This window comes from Lathyrus oleraceus, chromosome 3 (genome assembly GCF_024323335.1).
Source record: "Lathyrus oleraceus cultivar Zhongwan6 chromosome 3, CAAS_Psat_ZW6_1.0, whole genome shotgun sequence".
Lineage (NCBI taxonomy): Eukaryota > Viridiplantae > Streptophyta > Magnoliopsida > Fabales > Fabaceae > Lathyrus > Lathyrus oleraceus.
Window position 1 is genome coordinate 496,671,563 of NC_066581.1, and position 27,037 is coordinate 496,698,599.

Sequence of the window (27,037 nt, forward strand, 5' to 3'; positions counted from 1 at the left end):
TCTTTCCCCGCACCTGGTAACCAGCCCTCTGAGGCCTCTGCTGAAACAGTTGTCTTTATTGTTGAGGTTGTTGCTGCTGTTGTTGCTGTGCAGGCTGATGCTCAGCAGGAATAGTTACCGCAGCAGTGTGCTGAAAGTAACGATCCCTACTGGGTCCTCTTTGAGCGTATACCGCACTGGTATCACCCTCCTTCTTTCTCTATCCATTCCCGAATGGCTTCTTTGACCCAGACGACGAAGCTGCACCCTGAATCTTCCCGAGCTTCAGCCAGCTCTCAATCCTTTCCCCCGCCACAACAATATCTGAAAAGTTGGTCACCGGACAACCAACCATCCTTTCAGCATATGCACCCTGCAAGGTCCCCATGAAGAGATCAGACATCTCTCTGTCCACCAGTGGAGGTTGCACTCTGGCAGCCAACTCCCTCCATCTCTGAGCGTATTCTTTAAATCCCTCGTTATTTTTCTGAGACATACCCTGCAGCTGGGTACGACTCGGGGCCATATCAGCATTGAACTGATACTGTTTAAAGAACGCGTCCCCAAGATCTTGCCAGTTCTTTATATCTGAGGACTTGAGCTTGGTGTACCATTCCAATGAGCCTCCAGACAGGCTATCCTGGAAAAAATACATCCACAGCTTCTGGTCCATGGTGTAAGCTGAGATCTTCCGGACAAACGCCTGAAGATGCGTTTCGGGGCAGGAACTCCCATTATATCTGTCAAAAGCGGGCGCCTTAAACTTTTGCGGGATCACAATCCCCTCTACCAGCCCCATGTTTGACATATTCACCACCCCAGGAGTGGCATAGCTCTCCAGAGCTCTGATCTTTTCAGCCAGCAGCTGAATCTCTTTATTCTGAGGCGGGGCACTGTACTGACCGAACGGTTCGTTGTGCATAGAGAATTGGTCGGCTTCTCTGTCCTCCTCTCTGTCGTCATCAGCCCCGAAGAAAGGAGGGAAAAGACTATCTTTCAAATTCTGCCCCGGTTGACCACCAGCAGCACCAAATCCTCTAGCGTTATTCACTACACCCACTGTCGTTCTTTTACCACCATCTCGAGAACCACCCAGCCCCTGGTTGGAGACACCATCCAGGTTAACACCACTGTTTGCCGCTGAAGCCCGCTCGAGCTTCTCGACTTTATCAGCTAGAGCCTTCTGACCAACTGCAAAGCCTTGCATGATGTTGATCAACTCGTTCATCTTGTCTTTCAGCTCGAGGATGTTTGTATTTGGGAGATCCATCAATCGAGGAGTATTGCGTCTGGTGAAGTATCTGTGAGGACGGGTTGAGTGCAAAGGTACAACTCTGCGAGTACGAGCAATGATTCCTGAAACAAGCAAGCACGTTAGCAACAGATACCTGCAAAATAAAACACAAGTTATTATGATTATGCATGAATGCAGTGTTTATCCATATGAGGAACACTTTGTCTCTCGATCCTGGCTTCATCGAGACCAATAATAATAATCCGGCAGCAAAATTCTGACATTCAGCATTTGATTTCGTCATACAGATCAGAGATATATGAGTTAGCAAAAATACCCCCAACCATGTGTGCGCTTGTGTGAGTGCATACGGTAAAGCAAATAAAGCTTGAAGATCAATCACTGAATGAAAATAGCCATCACATAACAAAATGCACAATAAGTGCCATAGTCATATATCAAATCCGATACAAATCTCCAGAATCGGGAAAGAAATACAAGCAAATGAATTCCGTCAACAAGCCTGACGGTAATCCACACAAATGAAAGATCTAGCCTGACGAGGGTCCCACAGATGGCCCTATCTCATCTTCCATCCTCGCGAACTCTACGGCGAACCTGAGCTCGGTATTCTCCTGTTGTAGTCTCCCCACCTTCTTCTGGTGAATCTTCATCTACCTGAAGTAATGATCTCTCTCAGCAATGTAATGATCTCTCTCGGCGATACAATGATCTCTCTCAGCTATGAACTTCACATTCTCCGCTTCCTTAACCTTCAGCTTGGCCTCCCACTCAGTAATGAGAACTCGGACTCTGTCGTCCCTCTGATCCCTCACGAGAATCTGCCTCCTCTTCTGATCTTCAATGACCTTTGAAGCTCTAGCCAATCTCTCTTTGGTGATGTCGTGCTCCTTTGTTGAAGATGCCAAAGCCTGATTGACCTTCCCATAGTAAGCAGTATCCATCTCAAAGCGCTTTGCTTCCAGGGCATGTCGCTTGTCTTGATCTTCCATCTTCACTCTGATCTCCTGATTAAACCTCTGAACCCGAGCAACACTCATCTCCAACTCCGTCTTCTCTGCAAGCAACTGATCTCTCTCCCGCTTCATCTCTAAGAACTCGTCCATACTAACAGTAGAAGGAGTCTCCTCAATCAACGGATACCAAGGATCAACCATAGGAAACGGTAGACAAGTAAGCTCCACTCTCTTACTGAGCCAGTCATCGAACGGAGGAAAAGATCTGTTATTAGCTCTACCCCAAGAAACCTTGCCTTTCCTTTGAATGCTGCGCCATGCCTCAGATACTTGCTTCAACTTGGCCTGATTGCCCTCAACTGGGAAGTACACAGATTCCTGAACCTCACTTTTGTACGGAGGAAGCTCCATAGCAAATCCCATCTGCCTCTTAAGAAGTGTCGGGTTATAATTAATGCAACCCTGAACTCCTATAAGTGGCACATTGGAAAAACCCCTACAACTGCAGATGAAATCTTGTCCAACCCCACTACTGTGAGTCCAATCTATGTCTTTGGCCCTCAAACCCATCAGCTTGGTCGCTGTCGCATTACGCGAAAAACCGGCGGGAAAAGAAGAACAACAGAGCCGCCACCGTGCGTTATTTATCCCAAAAGAGGGAAAGGAAACGCTCAGAGTAAACCTGGAAAAGACGTGGTCTCGCGACCAAAGAGAATGGGATCGGGAATCGGTTATGCGAAGGGAAGGTATTAGCACCCCTACGCATCCGTCGTACTCGACGGGATCCACGCATGATAACACGAAATTATATCACATTTTAAGACTTAATTCAATTAGATTATATTATCATTTACTTTAGTTTATCTCATTTTACCAGATATTATGCAGTATTTCCTTGCTATTTATGTCAGGTATCCATTTTGAAGCAAAAGTGAAAAAGGGAAGAAAAGGAGGTGTAAAAAGGAATAAAAAGGAAACAAATAACAAAGACCAAGCCCAGCCCAAAGAAAGTGCGCGTTATGACTGTGACGGGCGTCACAAGGGTTGTGACGAGCGTCACACTAAAAGCACTCCTGTGACGAGCGTCACACATGGTGTGACGAACGTCACACCAGTCCCCTATATTTTTGGCGCAAGGAACTCAACTGACCACGTTGAAGCCTACTTCCACGCACGCTTAACCCTCGGAACGAGACCACGCACACGGAAACCCTTGAAAAGTAGTTACACCAGCAGCTGTATAAATAGCAGCTAATTGGGAAGTTTCGAAGGACGGGTTTTTCCATGCTCACATTGCCGAAGCTCTGCCAAATTTTCTTTTCACGCCTTTTGCTTATTTTTTCCTTTCCAGCACTTAGCATTGTTTATTTTATTTATTTCTTTTGCAAGCTTTACATTCTTTTTCCCCTTGCAAATTTACCTTTCCAATTTTAACTTTTAGATATTTTTTCGCATAATAGTTTCTACACCTGAAACTATTGTGCAACTTTATACTGGATTTAACCTTACGTTATATTCCAGTTTTATTTCCTTGATTTAATTTACTGTTTAATTGAAGAATCCAAGAACAAATCCTACCGGCTTGTGGTGGAGTGTTCAAGACCATTGTATTACGCATTCAGGTTCTTTAATCGTTATTTAATATTTTGTTTTATTATTTATCTATATTATCTGCCTGGAATGAGTCTGTTTATGCATGATATAAGTTCTTATTTATTTAGCATGTCTGGCTAATTTGCCTAGGTATCGGTATGTAAAGTAAGCAGAATAAGGGATCAAGACTGAGTCGGTCTATCTAAACTTAAAATCAAAATCAATCTTTTTACGGTTTCAACTTACAGGTTTAATGACAATATTTTTTACAAAAGTAAAAGACATAAAGAAGTTAAAATCAATAGAGCGAGAGTTTGAGATTTTAACTGGACAGTGTAAGTTAGGCATTAATTCTAGATCAGGGCGAGAGCAAGTTTTAGAGTTAATTAAATTCTGACCTTTTCCAAAAAGTATTTTTAAAGATTGAATGTGAGGATGAGAGTTAAGCATTTGGATTTAATTATATAACCTAAGTCAACAGAGCGAGAGTTTGAGATAAGGGTGTTTAAAACGGTCAGTATTTTCTTAAAAAGAGTTTCTGCAACTTTATTGTTTTCAAAATATGGTTTTTGACTTAATTATAAGTGACAGCAACATTAATATAAAATCATGGTTTATTCAACAGAGCGAGAGTTTGAGATAAAACCTTTAACCAATAAAGTTAACCGAAACGATTCATTTTACAACTAAGAAACCGACAAAGACTTGATTCCCTAGTTTTGACGAACTACATACCGATATCCGTCTTATTAATATTTAATCTAGATATTAGTTTAGCTCTTAGTTTTTCCCAAACAATCAAACATTTTCACCTTAGATTTACGTAGTAACCTTAGATAACGGTATATCGATTCATAAGTCCCTGTGGGATCGATATCTTTTAAAACTACGCGATAGAACTGTGCACTTGCAGTTTGTATCCCATTCTCGACTCACCCAGTCGAGCGATCAAGTTTTTGGCGCCGTTGCCGGGGACTTTTATTCAATCGATATCGTAACTCTTCCGTTACGCTGTAGAGACTAAGGTTTCTTTTTCTTCTATTTTCTTTCTTTCGTTGATTTGTATGCCACGCACTCGCTCTCAAGGCGAACCGCTCTATTTACGAATCAACGATATCGAACTATATCTCCGAGTCTTACGACGAATTCGGGAATATCGTGCCGAAAACAATCTCCCTCCTATAGAACTTCCTGATCTCAAAGATTTTCCTTCTTTAACCGAGATGGCAGAACCAACTCGTGCTCTTAGAGATTACGCCGCTCCATCGCAAGATGAACCGCATTCAAGTATTGCTCCGCCCGCAATCGAAGCAAACAACTTTGAACTTAAACCTTCGTTGTTGCAGGCTGTGCAACAGAACCAATTCTCTGGAAATCTTACCGAAGATCCAAACCTTCATTTATCCGTATTTGTCCAATACGCTGATACTGTTAAAGCTAATGGTGTCACTTCAGAGGCAATTCGACTTCGTCTTTTTCCTTTCTCATTAAGAGATAGCGCTAGAAGATGGCTTCAATCTCTTCCTTCCAACTCAGTCACCACATGGAACGAGTTGAAGAAAGTTTTTCTTGCCCGATATTTTCCGCCAAGCAAAACAGCTATGTTAAGAGCCCAGATAAACGGATTTAAACAGAAAGACAACGAGTCTCTTTTCGAAGCATGGGAAAGATACAAAGACATGATGAGACTTTGCCCACACCATGGTTTGGAAGACTGGTTAGTAATTCACACATTTTATAATGGTCTCTTATACAACACAAGGTTAACAATAGACGCCGCTGCAGGTGGTGCACTAATGAATAAACCTTATGCTGATGCTTACCAGCTTATCGAGAGCATGGCCCAAAACCACTATCAGTGGGGAACCGAACGAACGAATGTGGAAAAACCTCAACCGAAAACTGGCATGTACGAGATAAGTAACCTTGATCACGTTAATGCAAAAGTGGATGCTTTGGTCCAGAAGATTGAAAGTTTAAACGTATCGCCTCCAGCAGCCGTGGTTGCTATAACTCAGAATTGCGAGGTCTGTGGAATCCAAGGCCACACTCCTGCGGAATGTCAACTCTTGACTGGAATCCAAACAGAGCAAGTAAACTATGCTCAAGGAAGCCCCTATTCGAATACCTATAACCCAAATTGAAAGAACCATCCAAACTTCTCATATAAGAGTAATAATGCTTTATACGCACCTGGACAGTCTCCAAATCAAGCCCCATCTATACCTCCGGGATATCAGAAACCGAATCCTAACAATAATACCCCTAGAAAATCCAACTTGGAAATCATGATGGAAAACTTTATAGCTTCCCAACAACAAACCAATAAAGATTTCTTAAACCAGAACATACACACTGGCGAACAACTTAAACAACTAGCAAGCAAAGTAGATGCCCTGGCTACCCATAACAAAATGCTGGAAACGCAAATATCTCAAGTAGCTCAACAACAAGCACCTACTGCTGCACCAACTGGTACATTCCCTGGACAGCCCCAACCCAATCCGAGAAGCCAAGCTCATGCAATTATATTGAGAAGTGGAACGGAAGTGGAAGGACCGTCTGACCCAAGGATAGAAAACCAAAACCCTAAGAAATCTACTGAGGAAAGTGAACCTAAGGAAAAGGAAGAAAGTAATAAGGAAACCCTAGAAAAGAAGGAACCTTATGTACCTCCACCACCTTACAAACCACCTATACCTTACCCTCAAAGGCTTGTTAAAACCAAAGATGTAGGCCAATTTAGAAAATTTGTTGATCTCCTTAAACAATTAAACGTTACATTTCCGTTTACCGAAGCTATTACGCAGATGCCCTCATATGCTAAATTCTTAAAAGAAATTCTTTCTAATAAGAGGAAACTTGAGGATAGCGAAACCGTTACACTCCCTGCCGAATGTAGCGCTATAATCCAAAACATGCCCCCTAAACTCAAGGATCCGGGTAGTTTCTCTATACCCTGTCACATAGGAAAATTTGTCATCGACAAAGCCTTATGCGATTTAGGAGCCGGAATTAGCGTTATGCCTTTATCCATATGTAAGAAACTGGAAATGGGAGAATTAAGACCGACCAAAATGTCTGTGCAATTAGCAGATCGTTCCATCAAATATCCTGTAGGAATCCTTGAAAACGTTCCCGTACGCATAGGTCAGTTTTACATTCCCACTGACTTCACAATTATGGACATTAGAGAAGATGATACGACACCTATTATACTAGGAAGACCATTCTTAGCAACTGCCGGTGCAATCATAGACGTAAAACGAGGACGACTCACCTTCGAAGTAGGTGAAGAGAAAATTGAATTCATTCTTTCCCAATTCTTGAAAGCACCTGCAATAGAAGATACATGTTATTTCATGGATATCATCGATGAATGCATAAAAGAAGCAGAGTCAGGAGAAGACAAATCATCAGACTATCTTTTAGAGGACAAATCTAAACAATGCTTAGCAATAACACCGGATCCTACGCAGTGTCTTAACAAACCAACCCCTGATTTGAAAACACTTCCCAAAAATCTGAGATATGAATTCCTAGACTTAGAACTTGAACGACCTGTGATAGTTAATGCAGATCTAGGAAGACTCGAAACAGAAAAACTCCTACATATCTTAAGAAAATATCCAACCGCACTAGGATACCACATCACCGATCTCAAAGGAATAAGCCCTTCTATTTGTATGCACCGCATCATGTTAGAAGAAGACTGTAAAACCTCTAGGGAACACCAGAGAAGACTAAATCCGATCCTGAGTGAGGTAGTAAAGAAAGAAATAACCAAGTTATTAGAAGCAGGTATTATATATCCTATATCTGATAGCAAATGGGTTAGTCCTGTACACGTTGTACCAAAGAAAGGAGGCATAACCGTTATTGAAAACGAAAAAGGAGAAACTATAACTAAACGAATCGAATCGGGATGGAGAATGTGCATTGATTATAGGAAACTAAACAAAGCAACCCGAAAAGATCATTTCCCTTTACCATTCATTGACCAGATGTTAGAACGATTAGCTAAACATTCACATTTCTGTTATTTAGACGGTTATTCAGGCTTCTTTCAAATACCAATTCACCCTGATGACCAAGAAAAGACAACATTCACATGCCCTTTTGGTACCTTCGCGTATAGACGAATGCCGTTTGGTCTGTGTAATGCCCCTGCAACTTTTCAAAGATGCATGATGGCAATATTCGCCGACTTTCTCGAAAACATCATGGAAGTATTTATGGATGACTTTTCTGTATACGGACAAAGTTTCGAAGAATGCCTTGAAAACCTGGAAAGAGTTCTGGAACGATGTGTAAAAGTAAACTTAGTACTTAATTGGGAAAAGTGCCACTTTATGGTACAAGAAGGCATTGTTTTAGGACACATCATCTCGAACAGAGGAATTGAAGTAGACAAAGCCAAAATAGAGGTAATCGAAAATCTTCAACCCCCAAGAACTGTGAGAGAAGTACGAAGCTTTTTAGGACACGCCGGTTTTTACCGACGATTCATCAAAGACTTCTCTAAGATAACTAAACCCTTAACCGGACTGTTGATGAAAGATGCTGAATTCATATTCGACGATAACTGTTTAAAAGCATTTCAAACTCTTAAACAAGCATTGATCTCCGCACCCATTATGCAGACACCAGACTGGAATGAACCATTCGAAATAATGTGCGATGCCAGTGATTATGCTGTAGGTGCTGTTTTAGGACAAAGAAAGGATAAAAAGCTTCACGTTATATATTACGCTAGCAGAACCCTGGATGAAGCGCAGATGAATTATGCCACAACCGAGAAAGAACTCCTAGCAGTGGTATTTGCGCTAGATAAATTTCGTTCTTACCTGGTAGGAGCCAAAATAATAGTTTACACTGATCACGCTGCTATCAGGTACCTTTTAACAAAAAAGGATGCTAAACCTAGACTCCTAAGATGGATCTTGTTACTACAAGAATTCGACTTAGAAATCAAGGACAAGAAAGGAACTGAAAACGTAGTAGCAGACCATCTCTCTAGACTTGAGAACCTTGAACCAGAAAGAACATCCATTAATGATGATTTCTCGTATGATAAACTCATAGCTACTTTGGAAGAGAACAACTCCGACATGCAAGTAGAAACCACCTTAGCTATATCTGTCATACCATGGTACGCTGATCTAGTCAATTATTTAGCTGCCGGAATAGTTCCACCTACTTTATCTTACCAGCAAAGAAACGATTCTTCCACGACATAAAACACTATTACTGGGATGATCCCTTACTTTTCAAAAGAGGCCCCGATGGTATTTTCCGTCGATGTATACCCGAAGAAGAGGTAGAAAATATAATCCAACACTGTCACTCTGCGCCTTATGGTGGACACACAAGTACATCCAAGACCTGCTCTAAAATCCTACAAGCTGGCTTTTATTGGCCAACTATATGGAAGGACGTACATGCGGCTATTAAGGAGTGTGACAGATGTCAACGCACGGGAAACATATCTAGACGTGACGAGATGCCACAAAAAGGTATTTTGGAAGTAGAGATTTTTGACGTATGGGGGATAGACTTCATGGGACCTTTCCCATCCTCTTTCGGTAACAAATACATACTCGTGGCAGTTGACTACGTATCAAAATGGATCGAAGCTATAGCTTCTCCAACAAATGACACCCGAGTAGTAACTAGACTCTTTAAAAATATAATATTTCCGAGATTTGGCATCCCAAGAATAGTAGTCAGTGATGGTGGATCACACTTTATATCCAAGGTACTCGAAAAACTACTACTTAAATATGGAGTGAGACATAGGATAGCAACACCTTACCACCCTCAAACCAGTGGACAAGTGGAAGTATCTAACAGAGAAATCAAGCAAATACTAGAAAAAACGGTCGCCACTTCAAGGAAAGATTGGTCATTGAAATTACCAGAAGCTTTATGGGCATACCGAACTGCTTATAAAACTCCCATAGGGATGACCCCATTTAAGCTCATTTATGGAAAATCCTGTCACCTCCCGGTAGAATTAGAACATAAAGCCTATTGGGCTATTAGAAATTTAAATTTGAATTATAAAGCCGCCGGTGAAAAGAGAATCCTTGACATAAACGAATTAGAGGAACTCAGAAGAGACGCCTATGAAAATGCCAAAATCTATAAAGAAAGAACAAAACAATGGCATGACAAGCGTATATCAAGGAAAATCTTCAAGCAAGGCGACGCAATACTTTTGTTTAACTCTAGACTAAAGTTATTCCCGGGAAAACTACGATCCAGATGGTCAGGACCTTTTCATATCACTAAAATCTTTCCCAGTGGAGCGGTAGAAATAAAAGGACAATCTACAGAACCGTTCACCGTAAACGGGCAACGTCTGAAACATTATCACTATGCGGAAACCAACGAGGATTCGCAAATTCTACACTTAGACGAAACGCCCCCAGGACTCATAGACTATATTTAACAGTTTATTTGTCGAGCTTGCGACATTTAAACAAAGCGCTTAGTGGGAGACAACCCACAAATTAATTTGTTATTTTATTATTCTATTATTATTATCATTTCCTTATTTTTCTCTTAATTATTCTTTTAATTTCTATTTAGTATTCATTATTGATTTATTCAAAAAGAAAAAAAATATATCTATATATAATAATAATAATTCTTTTCTTCTTTCGGCATTTGGCCAAATCCTGACTTAAACTCATGTTTCTTTTCTCTAGCTAACACTAACCAGATGGGACATTCTGATCGTATGGGTATCAAGTTCAGAGGAATGGCTCAGAAACGAAAGTTTGAAGAACTAGCCGCTAGAGAGATGCTACCTAGTTTATATGTTGATGATTGGGCTATGACTGCCCTTGGATTGAGACAGAGTGTCCTGTTTTTGCTGAATCAGATAGGATGGGAGACCTCCCCTATCCTGAGACATTTCACCACCTACCGGAGACTCACACTAGAATTCCTTAGTTCATTAATCTATCTACCTAGCCATGGAAAAGGAATTAGCAGAGGTTTTATCCAGTTCAGAATGTTCAATATGGAGTACCAATTTAATATTAGAGACTTCACCAACCTTTTGGGTTTTCCTACCTCCTTTGATACATTCACTGTAAGCCAGGAAGAACTTTTTGAATATAGAGAGCTTGAACACTTTTGGGGTAAGCTGACTGGAAATGATGAGCCCGAAGAACATGAGTTTCTCTCTGGAAACATACATAACCCGGCTTTTCGCTATTTCCATAAGATCCTGACCCACACTTTATTTGGGAAGAAGCCAAATAGTACTTCAGTTTCACGTGATGAACTCTTCATCATATTTTGTGCTTCCCAGAACCGTCCAGTAAACGGTGCTACTTTTATGTTAGCTAATTTGGACCACCTTATCCAGGATGAGCGAGCACCCATTAGAATAGGCGGTTTGATCACTATGATAGGTAATGCTATTGGATTACGTCAGCCTATGCTTGACCTTAGCCCTTTTTGTGGCATTACCACTATGAGTATACCCTTCCTCTTCAACACTATGTTTATAGCAAACATAGGGTCTGATGAGTTCGAGCTTATTATTGATAACCAGGTTCTCTGCCTATTCACCATGCCCGATCCTAGAACTAGTGTTCATAATCAAAGGAACTGGCTCTATAACCTGAATGAAACCCCAACTCCTGCTGGATCCACTGAATCCATCCAGGATTATGAGATTTGTGATGACTATGAGCACTATGTTGACCATATCTCTCTTGCTGAATCTGACCCTCAGACACCTTCCGGCTACTATGATATTGATCCTCCTCCTCAGCCTGCCCTGACCGAAGAATCAGTCATGCCTGATCTCCGACATCATATGCCAGGAACAGATATTAAAACCGTCATTGAAGCCTTGATGTCAGAACAAGACGCCCTCAGGGAAGATTTCCATAACTTGAGACTTGAAATCCTAGAATACATGAGCAGCACGGCAAGTCAGTTACGTATGTTACGGCATCATGTTAACTCTTTTGCTCCTCCGGCCAGAGATCCGAAGATAGATGGAATTTAGTTATTTCTTTCTAAGTTATTTAGTTTTAAGCTAGATTTTTCATTAATGTTGTTTGAATTCATGTTTATTTCTATTTCATTTCATTATTTTCCTTCCCTGTAATACATTATGATCATTCTTATTGAAGCTGTTTAGTTAATTTTATTATGCAATGGCTATTATGCTCTACTGTTGTTACCTATTATTATTATTATACAAAGCAAGTAAGCGTGCACAATACATTAAAACTGCAGACTAAAAATGATCATAAGCAAAATGAAACATTAAAATACGCTACCAAAGTAATTCTGTGAAGCGCTACTGAAGCCTTGCCAAAAAGGACTGTGTGACGAGCGTCACACACTCCATGACGAACGGCACGCAAAACGCCTGTTACGAACGTCACAGCCTTGTGACGAGCGTAACGCCCCTCAGACATGTGAACGTTAGGGAGCCGTTGGAGACGAACGTTACACTTTATTTTTTTTTACATTCCCCATTCATTTTTCATTTACCACACTTAATTACTCTTCAACCACTTTTTCTTTTTATCTTCCAATCCTTCTCCTATAAATACCTACCAAAACTTCCTTCATTCACCACAAAACAATTCTCTCATATCAAATACATTTCTTTCCAAATCACCCCTTCAAAAATTCATCACAATGGCGGGAAATCAAAATTTCGGAAACATCATCTTCCGATCCGGAGATGACAACTACCAGCAAGAGCAATTCGAACGTTTCCAACAGCGAGGCGTCGCTTCCACAAGGTACCCCGATTTAACTTGTTTACAACAATTAGGATTACTCCAAGGTATCGAATGGATGCTCCGCCTAGCCGACTTAACCTTCCTTTGCACTCATAATCAACCCACCTACCTATCCCTAACCTTAGAATTCTTAAGTTCATACGACTACACCACTCCCGCCGGTGAAGACGAATTTTTAACCGGTACCGCAACCTTCCGCATGTTCAACACTGAGTACTCCTTAACCCAAAACCAATTGAGTACCATGTTACAATTTCCCATAGAAGGTCAGGTACATCCCAGAATCCCTCCAAACTCAAACTGGAACACAGTTGGCGTTTTTGGCCTTTTTAAGAAAATTACCGGTATAGATACCTACAACTGGGAAGAACTCCTTCTCTCCCATATACATAACCCCACTATCCGGTACTTCATCCGCATCTTGCAAAACACAATTTTTGGAAGACCAAACAACAGCAAGGTCAACTCAAAGGAGCTATTTTTCCTCCAATGCGTTTTCGAACCGGATACTCAGGTAAACGCCGCCTCTTTTCTCTTTCATCATATCCGCACCTTATGTGCTAGAGGCCGGCAACCCTTTATAATTGGTGGATTAATAACCTCCATAGCACTTGGCCTACACCTAGGGGATAGACTCCAAACTTTAGAATCCCTACCTCCCCTGTCTATGGATATCAGCTATTGCCGCTCCAGCCGCCTGATTAAAAACAGAGTCGGCGGAGGATATTATCTTATGGTGAACAACCAGGCTGTCCCAAGCGTTGTTCTACCAAACATCGCCCTAACTGATGTCACAAACCCCGACCGCCACCTCTACGATCTAAACGCTCCTGAAACCACCGAGCCTTTACAAACAAACCCACAAACAGATGAGTTTGAAGAAATGGAACAAGGTGATCATCCTCCTACACAACATTCAGCCCCGCTCAACCCTTCCAGAAATGCAGCCGGCCCATCCTCCCAACGTCGTCGACGAAGAAGGCCTGCGACCAACGACGACATTATGGATGCTATCGATGGAATGCAGGCACAGAATACAGAGATGATGCAGATGATGCGTCAAATGCAACAGCAACAGGACGCTCGGAATGCCATAACCGACCAGCGGTTTACTGAATTGTTCAGCAGGTTCGACAACTTAGACATACGTCAAAGATCACCAGGTCCAAGAACCAGAGGCGGAAGGCAACCTTAGTTGTTATTTTCTTTGCATTTCCATTTTGTATTTCTTTCCCTTAAAACATTGAGGACAATGTTTAGTTTAAGTATGGGGGGGAAACAATATTCTTCCTACTACCATTTTTCAAGTATGTTATTTTCCCTTTCATTGTTATTTCCCTTTCTTATTATGAAAAAAATAAAAAAAATAAAAAAATAAAAAATAAAAAAAATTATTATAATATATATTTATTTTAAGTCAAGTCCCTAGTGTGAAAAATTCTTATTATCTATTCCTCTCAATTTTCTTGAGCCATAACAAAATTTTTTTTAACACACCCAATAAGTATAAAGGTTGCTTACTTTATAAAACTTGAGTGAGATCAAAACAAAATCATTACCGTAACAACACTCTGAGAACCTCAATATGTTAGATCAGGATAAAGTACCTATTATACCGATTCCTTGAACTTTTAGTTCTATGGCAACCCCAAGTAGTTTATACAGAAGTCAGCACCATCTTAATAGCAAACTACGTGGAGAGCCGATGAATATAAGTGAATGATCCCCAAAGTAACCTAAAATATATAAATATATCAAGAAATGCACTAATTAAATTAGGTGATCCTTACCAGATCATTTAATCTAAAGGTTGCAGATCATGCAAAAGCACAATACGAAAGATCCATTATGAGTTGGTTCAGTAGGAATCTGGTACTGAACTTGGTAGGGCGGACTACGGTTCGATCCCCCGCAATTTGCAATGGACTGAATAATGAAGTTATCCGACTTATGTACCAGAACTTCTAGCTAAAAGCGGATCATAATCACTAACCGGTTACTCCACTATGTGCGCGAAAAGATAAAGGGCTTAATGTGATTTCGCTAGAATGAAAACGGGTAAAATAAGACTAAAGGAACCAGGATAGCTATCATAGGATACTTGAACTGATTTGCATAGGGTAGGGTTATCTAAGTTGTAACGGTAGTTGTTGATGTCAAGATTAAACTCAAGTCCTCCTAAACAAAAATCAATTTGCAACCTAGTACGAATTGATGTGTGCTTTGAAATTTCATTTGGCTAAAACTTTTAACAAGTTCTATACTGAATTTTGCTTGAGGACAAGCAAAGATTTAAGTATGGGGGAGTTTGATAACACGAAATTATATCACATTTTAAGACTTAATTCAATTAGATTATATTATCATTTACTTTAGTTTATCTCATTTTACCAGATATTATGCAGTATTTCCTTGCTATTTATGTCAGGTATCCATTTTGAAGCAAAAGTGAAAAAGGGAAGAAAAGGAGGTGTAAAAAGGAATAAAAAGGAAACAAATAACAAAGACCAAGCCCAACCCAAAGAAAGTGCGCGTTATGACTGTGACGGGCGTCACAAGGGTTGTGACGAGCGTCACACTAAAAGCACTCCTGTGATGAGCGTCACACATGGTGTGACGAACGTCACACCAGTCCCCTATATTTTTGGCGCAAGGAACTCAACTGACCACGTTGAAGCCTACTTCCACGCACGCTTAACCCTCGGAACGAGACCACGCACACGGAAACCCTTGAAAAGTAGTTACACCAGCAGCTGTATAAATAGCAGCTAATTGGGAAGTTTCGAAGGACGGGTTTTTCCACGCTCACATTGCCGAAGCTCTGCCAAATTTTCTTTTCACGCCTTTTGCTTATTTTTTCCTTTCCAGCACTTAGCATTGTTTATTTTATTTATTTCTTTTGCAAGCTTTACATTCTTTTTCCCCTTGCAAATTTACCTTTCCAATTTTAACTTTTAGATATTTTTTCGCATAATAGTTTCTACACCTGAAACTATTGTGCAACTTTATACTGGATTTAACCTTACGTTATATTCCAGTTTTATTTCCTTGATTTAATTTACTGTTTAATTGAAGAATCCAAGAACAAATCCTACCGGCTTGTGGTGGAGTGCTCAAGACCATTGTATTACGCATTCAGGTTCTTTAATCGTTATTTAATATTTTGTTTTATTATTTATCTATATTATCTGCCTGGAATGAGTCTGTTTATGCATGATATAAGTTCTTATTTATTTAGCATGTCTGGCTAATTTGCCTAGGTATCGGTATGTAAAGTAAGCAGAATAAGGGATCAAGACTGAGTCGGTCTATCTAAACTTAAAATCAAAATCAATCTTTTTACGGTTTCAACTTACAGGTTTAATGACAAGATTTTTTACAAAAGTAAAAGACATAAAGAAGTTAAAATCAATAGAGCGAGAGTTTGAGATTTTAACTGGACAGTGTAAGTTAGGCATTAATTCTAGATCAGGGCGAGAGCAAGTTTTAGAGTTAATTAAATTCTGACCTTTTCCAAAAAGTATTTTTAATGATTGAATGTGAGGACGAGAGTTAAGCATTTGGATTTAATTATATAACCTAAGTCAACAGAGCGAGAGTTTGAGATAAGGGTGTTTAAAACGGTCAGTATTTTCTTAAAAAGAGTTTCTGCAACTTTATTGTTTTCAAAATATGGTTTTTGACTTAATTATAAGTGACAGCAACATTAATATAAAATCATGGTTTATTCAACAGAGCGAGAGTTTGAGATAAAACCTTTAACCAATAAAGTTAACCGAAACGATTCATTTTACAACTAAGAAACCGACAAAGACTTGATTCCCTAGTTTTGACGAACTACATACCGATATCCGTCTTATTAATATTTAATCTAGATATTAGTTTAGCTCTTAGTTTTTCCCAAACAATCAAACATTTTCACCTTAGATTTACGTAGTAACCTTAGATAACGGTATATCGATTCATAAGTCCCTGTGGGATCGATATCTTTTAAAACTACGCGATAGAACTGTGCACTTGCAGTTTGTATCCCATTCTCGACTCACCCAGTCGAGCGATCAACGCACAATAGGAAGGAAAATGGTTGCTAAAACACTGCTCAAATAAACATCTATACAGGCTGAAAGAGACACAGGAAAACAGACAAGACTGACTCGGCAGGACATCGTATCCTGGGCCTACTTAGTCTATCAGGCATAGACATCAGAGTCAAAGTAGTTCGGACAGGGGAAACGACACATGCTCGCTAGGATGTCGCATCCTATGCATACGTATCTCCTTTGGACGAAGGAGAATCAGAGCATTCGTAGCTCGGCTAACACGCGCTCAAACAAACACAGGCAAAGGCAAACGTGGAGCCTGAATGCCAATCATTGGGCTTACATCAGCATCCGAACCAAAACACACACAAGGAGGCAAACGTGGAGCCTGAATGCCAATCACTGGGCTTACATCAGCATCCGAACCAAAACACACGCACACTGGAACCCGAATGCCACTCGATGGACTTACATCAGCTTCCAAGCACACAACAACACAAAACGAAGACACAGGCAGGAGAAGGGTCTCGATTGCAACTAGGGCAAGAGAAAGGGGAGGTCTCAATCGCAACGAGGGCGAGAGAAAAGGATTAGTGTTAGTTGTTAGTCAAACTCGGCAAGACATCGCGTCTCGTGCCTACGTATCTCACCTGAACGTGAGAATCAGAGTTGCCGTAGTTCGGCTAAACTATTCCTGTTGGTTTGTGTTTTTTAAGTGGACAACGTCACTACGCAATCTACCGGATGCTCGACCTTTGGAGACTTACTCACCTGTGGTAGAAGGAGTTGACGTATCCTTAAGAGGGGATAATGTTTGTTTGTGTTTTAGGAAAGCTCAAGCAACAAAGGAAGTCCTATACGAAGGAACCGTGCTACCTTAATTGACATGCAAACGAGACTACGCGGAGTCTAGCAAACCTAGGGGATACAATCACACCACACAAACATATACAGCATGAAATGAACACACCAACAAGGGGCTCAAACATCAGGGTTAGGCTTTAGTCGAGGGGTCATATCAACCTCAACAAACAAGCCTCTGTATCGGGGTCAGGTTAGCTCTTAACCTTGCCATTGAGGGGCTAAGGTGAAGCCAGATGAAAGGTGATGAGGGGTGTGCCTCATTGCTTCTATCTCTGGTCAGAGAGAGCATCAGACAAAGGAGCGTGGGTCCAGAATGGGGGGACCCTTCTACGCTCAGGACATAGACTCGACTATACAATGTACAAGATCTTGGGCTTGGATCTCAATGCTACAACCATGTAATGGGAGCAAGGAGAAGACTCACAGAATAGTGGGGGATAGATTGCTTATCCCTACCTTCCACCAATTGCCTCAAATGAGGACTTTTCCTGCTTGGGACAAATATAAACATACACAAGCATTGCCTCTTAAGGAGGACTTCAGACAGTTTGCCCGGCCCGATAACAGCCGGGTCTCCAGACTACATGAAGAAGAAGGTTCAATACCTCAATGCCAATTGCTTATAAGCAAAGCAATGCAAGTTCTTAAGAGAACTGAGCAACTAAGTGTACCTGTACAAAAGTCAAACAGAATCAGCATCCCATTCATAATCAGACAACAACATAATGATCAATTAACAATCCCAATGATGTGCATAGCACAAAGCTCAATGTGAACCAACATCCTACAAAACAGCCACATTAGTTTACAAGTATCAAGCAAAACATCCCAAATGTGAAACAATATCCTTAAGCCTTAACTTCTTAACCTGAAAAGCCAAAGACAAGTTCAAATGTAAGTGACAAGACCACTAGGACTAGCCTAGGGTCCAAAAGAAGGAAAAATCCTAAAACAGCAACCAATTCATGATCAAAGTCAAGCTATTTCAATAACAAAGGGATCCCAATTGGTCCCATATCCAAACTATGTACACATCTCAATCTATGCAACATGTAAGGCAAAGTGAACAATCATGGATCATATAAGAGCAACCAGCAAGATCAAACTCAAGTAAATACCAAAACAGCATGGAAAATTCCACAAAAATTGTATCCTAAACAGAGGACCTTCAACAAGCTACATGTCAATTTTCAAGCAATTTGGACTAATGGAACAATGGGAATTAATTCAACATGTCTAAGCATGCAAAAACACAATCAAATGAAGCTACAAAATGTACATTAACTTCAATTCAATGGTAAATAGTGACATTACATGGGAAATTAGTAGGACCAAAGCCAAATGAAAGCTACACATGTCAGGAACTATTCTACCAAATTTCATGGTCATATCATTCATCATGCTCATTCTATGCACAAAATAAGGCAAACTAGTTCAAAGGAAGCACTAAGCCTACAAACAGAATTATTGCATTCATATCCACATCAACACAATCCCAAAAATTCTCAAATAAATTACACCTAAATAGGGGGTATTCAAGGTCTACCATGTCAAATTTGAGCTCAATTGGGCAAATGGAACCATGTCAATGAAAATCAACAAAAACAGACACAATTATAGGCTCCAAATCACAACATCAATACATGCTTCCACTTCACAAATTCATAACTCAATGAAAACAAAAAAGAAATGGATGAGACCAAAACAGGGAGGTCCTAACATGTGTCTACTACAAGCATGTCAAATTTCATGATCATACAATACCACATGAGCATTTCTCAATCAATCTACCAACATGTATCATATGAGCTTGCAAATTCAATCATCAGAAATGAAAAATCACAATCAAATTGAAAATGCAATGTAAAATTCCACAAAAATTATCATAGCTTCCTAACATGTCAATCAACCACCATGCAAAATTTCATTTCATTTCAACATGCATAGACCACTCAATTAAATCCAGCAAATTGACATCAAGAGGTGTGACACAAATTGTCACACCTAAGTTCCAAAATTCATATCTCTATGGCCAGGAATCAAAATGCATGAAATTTACATGGAAATAAACCTCATCCAGTCAAGAATCATCACAAAAATTGGCAAGAATTTATTTTACATCATGTGCATTTCACAATGGAATTAGTCAAAGGTAGCAAAAATGGACATGTATGGAAGAACCCTAGGTCAAATACTATTTACACCAAGCACAACTTTGACCAATAGGTCAAAAAAAATTCTACACAAGTCAAGGAAGTCAACACAACAACTCTCACATTTTTCTGATTTTTCTATATTTTTCTATGATTTATTGAACATGTTATGTATCTTTTTGGATTTTTTAGAATTAATTAATTAATTAAGTGAAATAGCCAATGGCAGTTTTGTAAATTAAGCATGGCGCGGGCGGTAAACACCGTATTCAAAATTCAAACGGATTTCCAGATCAAACAAGCATTTGCGCAGGACTCTCATCGTCTTCCCCAGAATTGCTCAAGAACACTCAAATTCCGAAACATCACCGAAACACGCAAATGAGTAGCCGTTAGAACCGTCTCAACATGAGGAACACGAATATGAACTCGATTTATCCTAACAATTCCTAAATCATGCGAATCGACCGATCTAGGGTTTTGGATCTAAACTTCGAGTCACGATTTCTTAGCCTACAGTTATCCATTCGCAATTCTAAAACCATCACCGTACTCTACCAGCAAAGGACTACATCACGCACATAATCATGGATCAAATGGTGATATTCGAATCTGGAGGTACCTGAACTTGCAGTGACGAAATCAATGGAATTGGCACGCGATTTGATGAAACAGAAACAGCATGGACTTGAGGAAGCAAGATGTGAAGCTCAGGTTTGCTCGATTGTGCTCCTAGCTCTTGGATCCGCGATTCACCATGTGAGGACCTTGAAAATGCAGCTGCGTTTGGCACGGTTTAGGGAGCTCAAAAGCACAAACAGATGAAGTACAAGCTGATGCAAGATTGATGCAACGAGAATTCTGCAGAATGATCAAGGATTCGTGGAGTTTTGCTCGATTTTGGTTTTTGGTGTTCTTGGATGATTTGAGAGAATTGTGATGATTTTGATCTGATTTTTTGGTGAAATGAAATTCTGTTATGTTTATGGAAGGATTAAGCTTTTATATGATATCATAATCCATACTTAATCAAGGTAATTAACCAAATTGGAATGTTAAGCAAATTGCATTTTCACTCAAAATGGCCAAAACACCCTTCCTCTAAATCAGTCCATATATCAGCTCAAATTTGATTCAAGCAAGTCCAAAATATCACATGTGATGTGTAGAAACAAGTCCCATTTCCATTGGTCATGTATTTTGCAATTTCACCATATGGTAGAAAAATGTCCAATTTTGCATTTTCATTCTTCGAGCCAAATCTCAATTTACAAAGCCTATGCATAAAGTGATGATTCAAACACATTTCAAATGCCATTCCTGAGGTGTTGCAAAAAGTCCCATCTCAAAATTCCAAATATTTTGACATTTGGACAATTTTGCCCCTGATCCAATTTAACAGTCCAGTTGAAAAGTGACTTTTTGCATTGGCCACCTTTGGAAAAATCCAATGATGCACCCTTGAAGTACATGTCAAATGGAGTTTGTGCATATAAAGAACTTGCAATTTGGACCAACCATGTGGTAGTTATGGCCTCCTGATTACGGGTCTTTTTTGAAATTCATCTGACCATATCTTGCAAACCACACATGGGATTTTTGAGTTCTTGGACTTTTTGGAAAGGTGAGAACAAGATCTTCAACTTTCATGTTGGACAAAATTCCATTTGAAGCTTGTATGATGCAGTTATTTTGAGGAGAAAAAGTTTCCATTTTGGGCAGCTGAGATTACAGGTCATCTGCTATTTTTGGAAACTTTCTGTCTGACCTCCAAATCTTCAACCTTGGTCTTTGGCATGTCAAATGAGACTTATATGGACATGAATGAGGCCTTTCAAACCATTTCCCACCTTCCAATCCATAAAATCGGGCACAGTTGACCACAGTTGACCACAGTTGACTTTTCTAGGGTTTCTGGTTGACTGAACAATGACTGGTGACTTCTGAGCATCCAATCTTTGGCCAAACCACTTCAAAATGATCCTTGGACCATATGAGCTTGAAAAATCAACCCTAGGGCTTTGTCTCAATGAAAATGGCACTTGCTTGTTTGATTGACTGATTCTCCTGATCAGTTTGACCTGATTCATCAACTGAGCTTGCACTTGGGCACATGGACAATGCAATGTTATGCAGTGGACATTGTTAATGCTATGACCTAATATGCAATGAATGTACACAATGGTAGGGTGCAAATTTGAGGTGCTACAGCTGCCCCTATTCAATCAACTGGGAACCCGAATGGATGAGAGCAACGGCTGTCAGACTTTCAGGGTAAACAGGGATTGAATACCAAGAACCGTAGAAATTTGCACACTGCTGGGTATTGTAAGACCCCAATTTTGGGCCCTAAGATCCCTCATGGCCCATATCATTCATATCATAGCCTCAAGGATCATTGCATGCCTTAGCTTCCCTCCTAGTGGGTTGGTTTGCCTTGTAGGTTTGTTTCTTGATCACCAAGCATACTTTGCATTTGTATATCTTTGCTTTCATATGTTTATCATTCAAAAAGTACAAAAAATATTGTCTGTCTAACCTTGTTGCTTGCAGTTGAAGCAATCATCAGCAATTAGGTCAAAGTCAGTCATTGATCAGTCAAAGCAATGGATGGTGGCCATTCTTGCAGAATTTGGGCACCATGATCAATAATCAAAGGTTCATATGACTTGTGACATCATTTGAAAACAAGTTCTCAAAGAATTAGGGTTTGGAATTCATCAGAAGAGGATCAGTCAGTCCAAAACCCTGGAAAAGTCAACAGACAGTCAAACTTGGTCAACAGTTGATTTAATCAAGGATTTGATGGATAGAATTGATTTGAAGGAGCTCATTCATGCTTGTACAAGCCTCATCTATCATGTCAAACCTCATCATGGAAGAAAATCAAGCCAATCAGAAAATTTTCCAGAAATAGAAAGTAGACCTGTAATTTCAACTGCCAAAAATGGAAACTTCTTGATCCTCAACTTACATCATGATACAAGCTTCAAATGAATTTTTTCCCAACATGAAAGTTGAAGATCTTGTCTTCCCATTTTCAAAAAGTCCAAGAACATCAAAATCCCATGTGTGGTTGTCAAGATATGATCAAATCATTTTCATCAATTTTTGAACTTCAAAGAGCCATAACTCTCAAACCATAAGGCCAAATTTGGTGGGGTTTTTTCCTACAAACCACATTTTTCATCCTCTTTCCAAAAATATAAATTTCATGACCTAAAACCTTACCATTCAAAATGGCATTTTTGGACCTTTCTCATTTAAATTCAAAGTTTGACCAAACTTTGACTTTTTGAGTTTTTGACTTTTTCTCATTTTTACCAATTGGAAAATGTTCCATATATTATTTGTGACTTGTTCCAATTCTTAAACCATGCTCATTTCACCCTTATGCCACAATTATAGACCAAAATGCAAAATTGACAAAATTGGCAATTGGCTTCACATAACCAAAGCAAGTACAGCAATTCATGTGCAGCCACAAAACAGCAAACATATAGTCTGTATACAGCCTGTCTTGAGGCCCAAAAACGTGCAAGATACACCCTCCAATTCCACATTCTTCCACTTAGCAAAAATGCAAATGAGTGCATTAACACTAAACCAGCTTAACACATCATTAGCTGACCTTAAACAGATGATATAAAGCCTTGTTTCTGCACAAATGAACCCTAATTTTGACAGCCACCACACAGAAAATACACTCTCACTCTCATCTTGCATTTTGGCAAAAGCACATTTTCGGTAAAACCCTTGAAGAAACTCGAGCAAGCCCTGGTTCATCCACAATCCAAACAACATTTTGAAGCTTTTGGAACAACCATTTCTCAACTGGAACTTCATCTGCAGAACCTGTTTTCTCCAAGCATCTCAAATGGCAGCTCGAGTTATGGTTGTTTCCAAGCAAGATGGAGCCAAACCTCTTCAAGACTCCATCATTGTATAGCATAGAGAGGAACTGTTTCAGCTTCAAACCTTCAAACAGACACTGTTCCATTGATTTCCTCCAAACAAGTGAGTTTTTCGATTACCTTGTTTTGTCAAATAATGATATGCTTTAAGTAGGTTTTGTTTCACTGATTCTAAAGAGCTATAGTTTGTTTGAGATGATGGATTATTGCATGAGATATTTGAAAATAAAGTTTTGTGTTCAATGATATGTGTGCTCGATGCTTGCTATCCAACATGTTTCAATGAGTCTTGCTTATGGATTTGTGATGTTTATGCCTTGATGAATTGATTGCCATGTTTAATTTAGATTTCTGGTTGTTTTAATTTTGAGTGCATGATGATGATTGAAGTTGATACCCTGTTCGTGCATGCTGTTATCTGTCCAGAATTTTGATGCATTGGTTGTTGCTATGTTGCAAATGTTGCATGAACCTATTGCTTGCCATGCTGTTTATGCCCTACTGTTTGAAGTTGGCTGTATGATGATGAACATTGTTAATGATGAATGTGTGCATGCTGCTGTTATGATGATGTTGTTACTGCTATGCTGACAGCCATGCTGTAGATTGATGTTGATTTTGATGAACATGAATTTCGAACCCTGCTGCTGTTTCTAAAACTTGAGCTGCCCAGAATTTCTCATTTTTGTTTATTTTGGCATGTTGTTTGTGGTTCCCACTGCCATGCTATTTGGATATCACATGTTGATAATGAATTGTGAAGTTGAACATACCATGCCATTATGAGATGCTTGTTGAATGTTGGTCTGTTGATGTTGGATGATGAACATGAATATGCCCTGATGTTTCGAAACTTCCAAACCTGCCCAGATTTTGCATGAACTTAGGTTTGGTTGTTACTAGCTGATGTTTGTATGAGTTTTTATTGCCATGTTGGTTGTGATTTATTGCATTTGAAATTCGTGTTGTGATGTTGAAGATGATGAACGGCATGCTGTATTAGCTGAACCCTAGGTTACATGAACATGTTTGTTGCCCAGAATTTTCGAATGCCATTGGCTGCTGTTGATATTGCTACTGTTCCATTAAGGGAGAGCCAATCAGCTTATTTCATTTGGCTGTGTGAAACGCGGTCGTTTTACTTAATGAATGCCAAAATTACACAATTGCCATGCTGACTTCCTTGTTTGACCACTAGTTCATGCCTTTTGCTCATGCTTGCTTCAATTATTCACTCAACTTCAACAATTATTTTCTCCATCAATTTTTATCCAAAAATCTTGAAATTTTTTCCACATGTTCTTGAATGTGTTCTCTATTTTATTGTGATTTTTAATTATTTTTCCATGGTCTGGATTTTAAATGATAAATAGTTTCCCAACATGTATGCCCAAATGATACATTGTGCCATTCTCTTTGTGAAATATTCATGTTGCATCCAATGAGCTTGAAATTTTTTGTGGTGAAACTAGACACATTGATCTTCATTTCCATATAGAGTTTGTGCATTTATCATTTGTGGATTGATAGTTATGATTTTTTGAAGTTGTGTGTTGCATTTGGTGTCACACCATGATCATGCATTTTCACAATTTTTGTTCACACACTTCCCTACATCCAAATGACTTCAAATTTTGCATGAATGATCCCTTGTATGTCTAATTGAGGTATGAATTTTCTTGGAATTAATCTTGCTGTTTTCCATTTAATTGAGAATTTTCTTCCATACTTGGTCATTTGTTGATTCTTTGTGCTATACCTTGCCAAATCTTTTGTGAAATTCTCAAATCTTATTGTATGACCATGAAATTTCATATGTGATAACTAGACATCTCAAGCTTTGCATTGGTGTTAATCTCATTCATTTCTCTTCTGTTTTCAAATTGATATGATTTTTTGAAGTTGACCTATGCTTGTTGACTTTCACCATGCTTACTTGAATTTGATTTGACTTCATGAATTTCATTGACTGCCTTCCTCTCATCCAAATGCCATGAAATTTTACATGTATACCATGTTAGATGTTAGGATTGAGTGTGATTTATTTCATAATTTTTGAAAATGTTTGAGTTGACTTTTGAATGAAGTCTTTGCTGTTGACTTTTGTATGCTTCTCTTGCCATGCTTTGCATTGTTTTGCATATGAAATGACCATGATGCATGATATAATTGTGAATCCAATTGAGAATGCTTCTTGAATGTTTAAACTTGGTTTGGGTTGACTTTGTCTTGCTACCTTGACTTTTTCTTTCATCTTTGACCCTAGGCTAGTCCTAGTGGTCTTCTAAGCTTATGTTGAGTTCATCTGTTTCAGGTTGAGCACCATTGCCCCAAAGACCTTTCAATTTTGATTGAGTTGGTTTGTTTATCATGTGCTAACATTTGTTTTGTAGGTGACTCATATGCTTGAGTCTTTGTGCCTTGCACAATTGGTCCCTCTGTGGTTGACTTTTGGTTTATTTCCTTTGATTTTGACTGTTGAGCTGTTTAATAATTGATCTGACTTTTGCAGGTACTTTAGTTGCTTAAGTTCTTTGAACTTGCTTGCTTGCTTTGCTTTTTAGCATTTGCTTTGAGGTATAAATACTTCTTCTTCATGTAGTCTGGAGACCCGGTCTGTTATTTGACCGGGCAAACTGTCTGAAGTCCTCCTTAAGAGGCAATGCCTGTGTTTGTTTAATTTTGTCCTAAGCAGGAAAAGTCCTTCAAGTAAGGCAATTGGTGGAAGGTAGGGATAAGCAATCTATCCCCCACTATTCAGTGTGTCCTCTCTTTGCTCCCAGTACCTGGTTGAAGCAATGAGATAAAAACCCAAGATCTAATCGAGTCAATAATGTGGAGAGAGTTCCTACTTTCTGAACTCCCACACTTTCTTTGATGCTCTCTCTGATATGAGATTGAAGCAATGAGGCACACCCCTCATCTCCTTTTCATCTGCTTCACCTGAGCCCCTCAATGGCCAGGTTAAGAGCGACCTTCACCCATTACAGTGGACTTTTAAAGTCAAACCCTCTTGTGTGAGCCCCCATTGTTTGGCTATAGAGTGTGCTGTTTGATATTCATTGCTTATTTGATTGCTTCATGTGCACTTGCTTGCTTATATGTTATGCATCTATCATCATCAATTGTCATTAATGCATGATCATCTCATCTGTTTTGTGATGTTATCATTTGCTGTTTGCCCATTGAGGACAATTGTAAGTCCATTGCTTTGGCATTTGCTCCTGTGATATGGAAGGATAGAGTGTAAGACCTCATTGGTCACTCATATCTTCTGTTTATCTGTGTGTATGTGAGGATACAGTTATAAGTCCCTGTAAGTTGGCATCTGTTATCCTGTGATCATAGTTTGATCTGTGTGTTTGTATGTGAGGTTGCAGTTATAAGTCCCTGTAAGTTGGCATCTGTTGTCCTGTGATCATAATTTGATCTGTTTGATTTGTATGTGAGGATACAGTTATAAGTCCCTGTAAGTTGGCATCTGTTGTCCTGTGATCATA

General features: G+C 39.5%; 1 pseudogene; it reads right to left on the reverse strand.

The window, feature by feature from the left end:
- Window positions 1–5,391: 5,391 nt before the first annotated feature.
- LOC127133873 (uncharacterized) lies at window positions 5,392–5,491 on the reverse strand (annotated as a pseudogene).
- Window positions 5,492–27,037: the final 21,546 nt, after the last annotated feature.